The following is an 8,452-nucleotide window of genomic DNA, read 5'->3' on the forward strand; positions in this document are numbered from 1 at the left end:
TGTCTCCATCTGCAGGTGGATCACAGACTTCCTGTCTGACAGGAGGCAGCATGTGAGGCTGGGAAAACACATCTCAGACTCCCGTACCATCAGCACGGGTTCCCCTCAAAGCTGTGTCCTTTCTCCTCTGCTCTTCTCCCTGTACACCAACAGCTGCACCTCCAGTCACGACTCTGTCAAGTTCCTGAAGTTTGCGGATGACACCACCCTAATTGGGCTCATCTCAGGTGGAGATGAGAGCGCCTACAGATTGGAGATTGACCGCTTGGTGACTTGGTGCAGCCGCCACAACCTGGAGATGAACGCCTCCAAGACAGTGGAGATGATGGTGGACTACAGGAAGAACACAGCCCTACTCCTCCCCATCATCCTGTGTGACTCTACAGTCAACACTGTGGACTCCTTCCGTTTCCTGGGCACCATCATCTCCCAGGACCTCAAATGGGAGCTGAACATCAGCGCCCTAATTAAAAAAGCACAGCAGAGGATGTACTTCCTGCAGCAGCTGAAGAAATTCAACCTGCCAAAGACAATGATGGTTCACTTCTACACTGCCATCATTGAGTCCATCCTCACCAACTCCATCACCACCTGGTATGCTGCAGCCTCTGCTAAGGACAAGAGCAGACTGCAGCGTGTCATTCGCTCTGCAGAGAAGGTGATTGGCTGCATTCTGAAGTCTCTTGACGAGCTGTATGCTTCCAGGACTCTGAAGCATGCAGCTAAGATTGTGGCTGATCCCTCTCACCCTGGACACGGACTATTCAACAGACTCCCCTCTGGCAGACGGCTGCGATCCATCAAGTGTAGAACCACTCGCATGGCGAACAGTTTTTTCCCATCCGCAGTGCGTCTGCTGAACAATGCCAAGCCCCCCCCCATGAACACATCAAACCCACTACCATCCCACAGTAAATGTTCTGGTGGAATATATGTGTATATATATACACTCACCGGCCACTTTATTAGGTACACCTGTCCAACTGCTCGTTAACTTAAATTTCTAATCAGCCAATCACATGGCAGCAACTCAATGCATTTAGGCATGTAGACATGGTCAAGACGATCTGCTGCAGTTCAAACCGAGCATCAGAATGGGGAAGAAAGGTGATTTAAGTGACTTTGAACGTGGCATGGTTGTTGGTGCCAGACGGGCTGGTCTGAGTATTTCAGAAACTGCTGATCTACTGGGATTTTCACGCACAACCATCTCTAGGGTTTACAGAGAATGGTCCGAAAAAGAGAAAATATCCAGCGGCAGTTCTGTGGGCGCAAATTCCTTGTTGATGCCAGAGGTCAGAGGAGAATGGCCAGACTGGTTCGAGCTTATAGAAAGGCAACAGTAACTCAAATAACCACTCGTTACAACCCAGGTATGCAGAAGAGCATCTCTGAACGCACAACACGTCGAACCTTGAGGCGGATGGGCTACAGCAGCAGAAGACCACACCGGGTGCCACTCCTGTCAGCTAAGAACAGGAAACTGAGGCTACAATTCGCACAGGCTCACCAAAATTGGAAAATAGAAGATTGGAAAAACGTTGCCTGGTCTGATGAGTCTCGATTTCTGCTGCGACATTCAGATGGTAGGGTCAGAATTTGGCATCAACAACATGAAAGCATGGATCCATCCTGCCTTGTATCAACGGTTCAGGCTGGTGGTGGTGGTGTAATGGTGTGGGGGATATTTTCTTGGCACACTTTGGGCCCATTAGTACCAATTGAGCATCGTGTCAACGCCACAGCCTACCTGAGTATTGTTGCTGACCATGTCCATCCCTTTATGGGGCGGCTGTGGCTCAGTAGGTAGAGCGGGTTGTCCACGAACCAGAGGGTTAGCGGTTCGATCCCCGGAATGCCACATGCCGAAGTGTCCTTGAGCAAGACACTGAACCCCCAGTTGCTCCCAGTGCGTGGCACTGGTGTGTGAATGTGTGTGTGCTTGTGTGAGCGAATGGGTAGATGTGTCTATGACTGTAAAGCGCTTTGAGTACCAATAGGTAGAAAAGCGCTATATAAAAGCAAGGCCATTTACCATTTACCATTTATGACCACAGTGTACTAGGGCTGAACGATTTTGGAAAATAATCTAATTGCGATTTTTCATGCCAATATTGCGATTGCGATGCGATATGCGATTTTAAAGGTCTTTGTCTTCTGTATTATTAAGCAATGACAAGCAATACATCATATAGTATGGCCAACACTGTATTAGATTAAAAAGAAACGGTTCTTTCCTGGAAGCCAGACCTGTTATGATGACATGAGGTGATGCAAGAATTGATGACTGACATTTTTATTTGACTAATTCAATCACAATAGTATTTTGAACATACACAATAGTATACTGTCACGTGACCAGAGTGCAGCCTCTGTGATTAGACAATCTCGTTTGCTCACACGTTTTACACGCGCATGTCACGCGCATGTCACGTTGTAGCGGGTTTGACTCGTTTTAATGTTGGGGTGCCAGTCAGAGTCAAGTCTGACAACGTAAAATAAAACAGAACAAAAAAATAATTAGTCAACCCACACAAAATAATAACCACAATTATGATCATCAGTGCCAAAACAAACAAAAAAGGGTGCGCCTTAGTCCGTCTCTTAATTTCAGTTCAGTCCGGTTGGAAAAGTCTGTTTCAGTGTTCCGCAAAATCACAGTTCAGTCCAGTACCTGCGCCCCCACAAAACAACAACTCAAAACTCCGCTCCGGGTTTTACCGCGGGCTCCGACACAAAATAAGGAAATAACTCAAAATAACGAGCGCCTCTCGTCGCGGTGCAGCAAACGGCACATACAAAACAAAAATGCACACCGAGTACTCACGGTACCGAAGTTTTTTAACGTAGTCAGTCAGTCAGTCAGTCAGTCGGACTTGCTCCACTGGAATGGTATCAGCGGGGGCTCACCGGTGACTTGCACTCATCATAAATGTCCTTCCTGGAGGACGGATTCAAACTACGCGGGAATCGGTGGATTATCTCCATTGGAGTAGGAGATGAATGTGGGTGGATGACGGAGGAAGCCATGAATGGAGGTGTGTTTTGTGATTATGACTTTGCGGGCGCTACAACGTGAGCAGGGTATAATCGCAGCCGTAATCGCAGCCTTTGCGGTTAGAAAATTGCACTTGATCATATCGCGATATTATCGCAAATGCAATATATCGTTCAGCCCTACAGTGTACCCATCTTCTGATGGCTACTTCCAGCAGGATAACGCGCCATGTCATAAAGCGCGAATCATCTCAGACTGGTTTCTTGAACATGACAATGAGTTCACTGTACTCCAATGGCCTCCACAGTCACCAGATCTCAATCCAACAGAGCACCTTTGGGATGTGGTGGAACGGGAGATTCGCATCATGGATGTGCAGCCGACAAATCTGCAGCAACTGCGTGATGCTATCATGTCAATATGGACCAAACTCTCTGAGGAATGTTTCCAGTACCTTGTTGAATCTATGCCACGAAGGATTAAAGCAGTTCTGAAGGTAAAAGGGGGTCCAACCCGGTACTAGCAAGGTGTACCTAATAAAGTGGCCGGTGAGTGTATATATACACATACTGTGTATATATTTTAGTATTTTTTATATTTTATATGTAGTTTCTATATTTTATTTTATATTATGCGTAACAACACCAAAGCAATTCCTTGTATGTACAAACATGCTTGGCAATAAAGTCTTTTCTGATTCTGAACCAATCAAGTAAAGAGAAACGACAGTCCATCATTACTTTAAGAACTGAAGGTCAGTCAATCCAGAAAATTGCAAAAACTTTGAATGTGTCTCCAAGTGCAGTTGTAAAAACCATCAACCGCTACAATGAAACTGGCTCACATGCGGACCGCCCGAGGAAAAGAGGACCAAGAGACCACCTCTGCTGCTGAGGATAAGTTCATCCGAGTCACCAGCCTCAGAAATCGCAAGTTAACAGCACCTCAGATTAGAGCCCAGATCTATGGCACACAGTTCTAGTAGCAGACACATCTACATCAACAGTTCAGAGAAGACTGTGCCAATCAGGCCTTTACGGTCAAATGATAATAATAGCTACTAGAAAACCACTACTAAGGAAAAGCAACCACAGCATCCTGCAGCGACAGGCTATCCCATCCTGTTTGTCGACCCTGAGCGGAGCCATGCCAGCCGTGTGAGACGGAATTATCCGCATGTCAGCCAGGTATATCAAATCCCTAATCAATGCATCTGAACAGGTAAACATTAAAGCGCAATTTGCAGCGAGAACTGGTTTTCCAAATGTAATCGGAGCTATCGACTGCACACACAGTGCTATAAAAGCGCTATCACATGATGAATTTGTATATGTCAACATGAAAAATTTTCATTCAATCAGTGTATAGATCATAGCTGTCACACGCCTCGCACGGACAATATCCAATGACCCGGATCACTCCCTCAACCCACACTTCGCACTGCTGCCATCTGGGCGCAGATACAGAACCCTAAAGTGGAGAAGGGCGCGCTTTAACAAGAGCTTCGTACCCTCCGCTATCATGGCACTTAATAATCTGCCCCATTAAACCTTGTGCAGACCTAGTCCTCCTGAGTGTGATGATATCATGTACTGTTGTTCAATGTATGGTTGTGTTCGCTCATGGTGCGTTTGTTTAACAAGATGGTCACGTGACGCGAGCGACGTGGATGATGTCTTCTGACCTGGACGATGTCTCTGAGCGGGGTAAATAAGCCAACCGTAGCGCTTGCACGCGCCGCTCAGAGATGAGGTCATCGTCCAGGTCAGAAGACCCCGGATGATGATAACACGTAACTCTGGACTCAACGGGGAATAGCACTAACGTACGATAAGAAAGTATTGGCTGAATGAACGAGTTTTGCTGCAGATAATGCATTATTTAGAGGCTGCTTTTCGATGCCCTGACCATACGCTATACGGATATACACTGATCTAATTATCTCCTGAACAAGTGCAAATGAAAAAAAGTGATATTGGTGAGTAAACGATGGTATTTTATGCTAGAAATAAGGTCCAGGTTGTAAAAAAACAGTAGTTCCCCTTTAAATGCACAGTGGCAAAGCCACAGATGTTTCTGTAATGAGCAGTTAAATAAAAATGTCATTTATTTCAAGTCATACATCTTTTAATTAAAATTTAATTCTAACAAATAGGCCCAGCCTATGGGAATTTTACCCTAAATGTATCTAATATTGTGTTGGTCATATTTAAATCATTCATTATGTTTTGTTGGGAAAAAAAGGATGAAATAAAAAAATCGCATATTAAATCGCAATTGCAATATGGGGGGGGGGGGGTCAGTCACCTGACTTAAACCCAATTGAGACGGTTTGGGATGAGATGGATCGGAGTGAAGGCAAAAGGGCCAACAAGTGCTCAGCATTTCAGAACTCCTTCAAGACTGTTGGAAGACTATTTCAGAATGAGTGTGCAAAGCAGTAATCAAAGCAAAGGGGCTATTTTGAAGAATCTAAAATATTAATGATATTTAGAGTTATTCCACTTTTTTGTTTACTATATAATTCCATATGCGTTAATTCATAATTTAGATGGCTTCAGTGAGAATTTACAATGTAAATATTTATTAAAATAAAGAAAAAACATTAAATGAGAGGGCGTGTCGAAACTTTTGACTTTCAGTGGCTGGCCATATTGTACCTTTTGTCGCTCATGGTGTAAATGCAGCATTATACAGCAATCAGACAGCTTCAGCTGAAACAAAACGCTGCTGCCAGACTACTAACAAGGAGGAAAACAATGTTTTTGTTGACTTGCATTCATTTAGCCTATGTTCATTCATATGTGTGGTCTTATTGTATTTATTTGTTGTGCTTTTGCCTGTGTACTCTGTAAAGCACCTCAGGAAGCCTTTATGAAAGGTGTTATATAAACTGAGTTCAGCTGCTCAACGGCTTCCTTTGAGTATTTTTTTGTTTTGTTTTATAATGCCAAAATGTTTTCAACAGGTGACTGGTCTAGAGAGGAAGCAGGCCAATTAAGCACCTGGACACAACTGAGCATGTACACTGTTGTGAATGTAAACCTCTGACACAACCAATTCAATTCAATTCAATTTTATTTATATAGCGTCAATAACAATACAAATCGTCTCAAGACGCTTTACAAAAACCCGGCCTGAAACCCCCAGAGCAAGCCTGAAGGCAACGGTGGCAACCACTAATGCTTTTGAACTCCTGGTAACAGGACGGATGTTCCCTCTTCTCTTTAACTCAAAGAATGGAGTATTCTCTTAATTTGTTGTTAAAGAAATGCAGGAACGTAAATTGCTGTTTGTAATATTGGGTTGCATATGCAGTCACGTACATGTACTGTACAGTGAACCTGCGTGTAAATCGAATGCTGTGTCATTTCAGCCCAACAGGACACATTGTAATGGACCTAGTATTCTGAGAGTGACAGCTGACAAACCTAGACGCTAGTTTTTATAATGAGTCCCGGAAAAAATGTGTTCCGATTTAAAAAGTGAACAATAAGTGATCGTACATGCTCAGATGTATAACGTACCAGTATTACGCTGGATCATATAAAAATCTACATTTTTGTGGAGAATAGGTTATCTTACCCTAGGGTGCCTCTACGCATGTGCTCTTATCGGAACAGGCCACGGCTAGCTGGCTAACGGTGCTCTTCAGCTATTAACTACTCTGCATTGTCAGTATTTACTGTAAATATCTTGATTCGTCATCCGAACAAACGAGAATAAGTTTTGACATTGACTTTAAGCGACAATTAGTAACGGTAGTTTATTTAAACAAGGTATAGCCCTGAATGTGTTAGCCGTTCCAGCTAACTAATCACCGTTACCAATCACATAGTGTCCCGGTCAGGGAACTGTTAGTACAAGGCCTCGATTATCTCAGAAGCAGCATCCACCCTTATTATCTTTCTATAACTCGCTGAATTTCATACACTACTGGTACGAACTGCACATTACTCACTGATTAATGCATCCCGGATTCAGCTGAGCACATAACATCCACGGAATCCCCAAATGTCGAGAGGAAGCACAGCTGACTAGTGGGAGGGTGGGTTTTAGCTCTGTAATGAGAAGGGATACCACACACTAGTACCCATGACCGGATGTGTAATGTTACAGGCCTCAACACAGACAAAGCTTCAACAGCATTTACTCCGAAGAGCACAACAATACTTACTTTCGTAAATATGGAAAATCATAACAAACATTTGTAAACCTTTTAGGACCCCAGACAAAGTGAGAGAGGCATAAGTGGGGATGAAGAGTGACATAATGCTTAATGCACTACCACGCTGTATTCATTACATGAAAAAAAAACTGATTTAGTCAAGTCTTAAGTTGGATTCAGTCCTTTAGATACTTTATACACTGCCTGGCCAAAAAAAAGTCAACACCTGGATTTAACTAAGCAAATAGATACGAGCCTCCTATTGGTTAATTACTGCATGGCGATTAACTTTCAGCTGGTAACAAGTTATTTAACCCCAACTGATGCAATGAGTAGCTTCTCATTTCTTAAACAACCATGTTGAAAGACACATCCCGTGGTCTTGGAAAAGATGTTAGTCTGTTTGAGAAGGGTCAAATCATTGGCAAGTATCAAGTAGAGAAAACATCTAAGGAGATTACAGAAACTACTAAAATCGGGTTAAGAACTGTCCAATGCATTATTAAAAACTGGAAGGATAGTGGGGGACCATCGTCTTCCAGGAAGAAATGTGGTCGGAATAAAATCCTGATTGATCGTGATCGGCGATCACTTCAAGGTTTGGTGAAATCAAATGGAAGAAAAACAACATTAGAACTCAGGGCTATGTTTAATAGTAAAAGTAAGAACATTTCCACATGTACAATGTGAAGGGAACTCAAGGGACTGGGACTGAACAGCTGTATAGCCGTATGAAAACCACTAATCAGTGAGACTAACTGGAAAAAAAAGGCTTCAATTTGCCAGGAAGCATAAAGATTGGACTCTGGAGAAATGGAAGAAGGTCATGTGGTCTGATGAGTCCAGATTTACCGTTCCAGAGTGATGGGCACATCAGGATAAGAAGAGAGGCAGATGAAGTGATGCAGAATCTTTGGGATGTGCTGGAGAAGGCTTTTCTCCCATCGTCAGTACAAGATCTTGGTGAAAAATAAATGCAACACTGGATCGAAATAAATCTTGTGGCATTGCAGAAATTTATCGAAACAATGCCACAGCGAATGCGTGCTGTAATCAAAGCTAAAGGTATTTCAACGAAATATTAGAGTGTGTGACCTTTTTTATTTGGTGGCGACTTTTGCTTTGGCCAGGCAATGTATCTGCAGACAGGAAACTCTCCAGAACATTTGGGCTCTGCTGTTGGTCGCATCAGTCAGGTAAAAGCATCATTACCACCATGCTAAACCACTCTCTATCTACAAATATGAAAAAGTCATTTAAACTACTTCAGAACAAAACCATTTCCT

At 43.3% G+C, this 8,452-nt stretch overlaps 1 protein-coding gene across 13 annotated transcripts in view; it reads right to left on the minus strand.

Annotated features, from left to right (window-relative positions):
* Positions 1-7,851, minus strand: part of cuedc1b (CUE domain containing 1b) — a 51,368-nt gene extending 43,517 nt beyond the window's left edge. For all 13 annotated transcript variants that reach the window (XR_014699402.1, XR_014699403.1, XR_014699404.1 and 10 more), the window contains exon 1: positions 6,960-7,851. The gene's annotated coding sequence lies outside the window, so the exon portion shown is untranslated. The remainder of the gene's footprint in view (positions 1-6,959) is intronic.
* Positions 7,852-8,452: the final 601 nt, after the last annotated feature.

This window comes from Chelon labrosus (genome assembly GCF_963514085.1).
Source record: "Chelon labrosus genome assembly, chromosome: 13".
NCBI classification, from domain to species: Eukaryota; Metazoa; Chordata; class Actinopteri; order Mugiliformes; family Mugilidae; genus Chelon; species Chelon labrosus.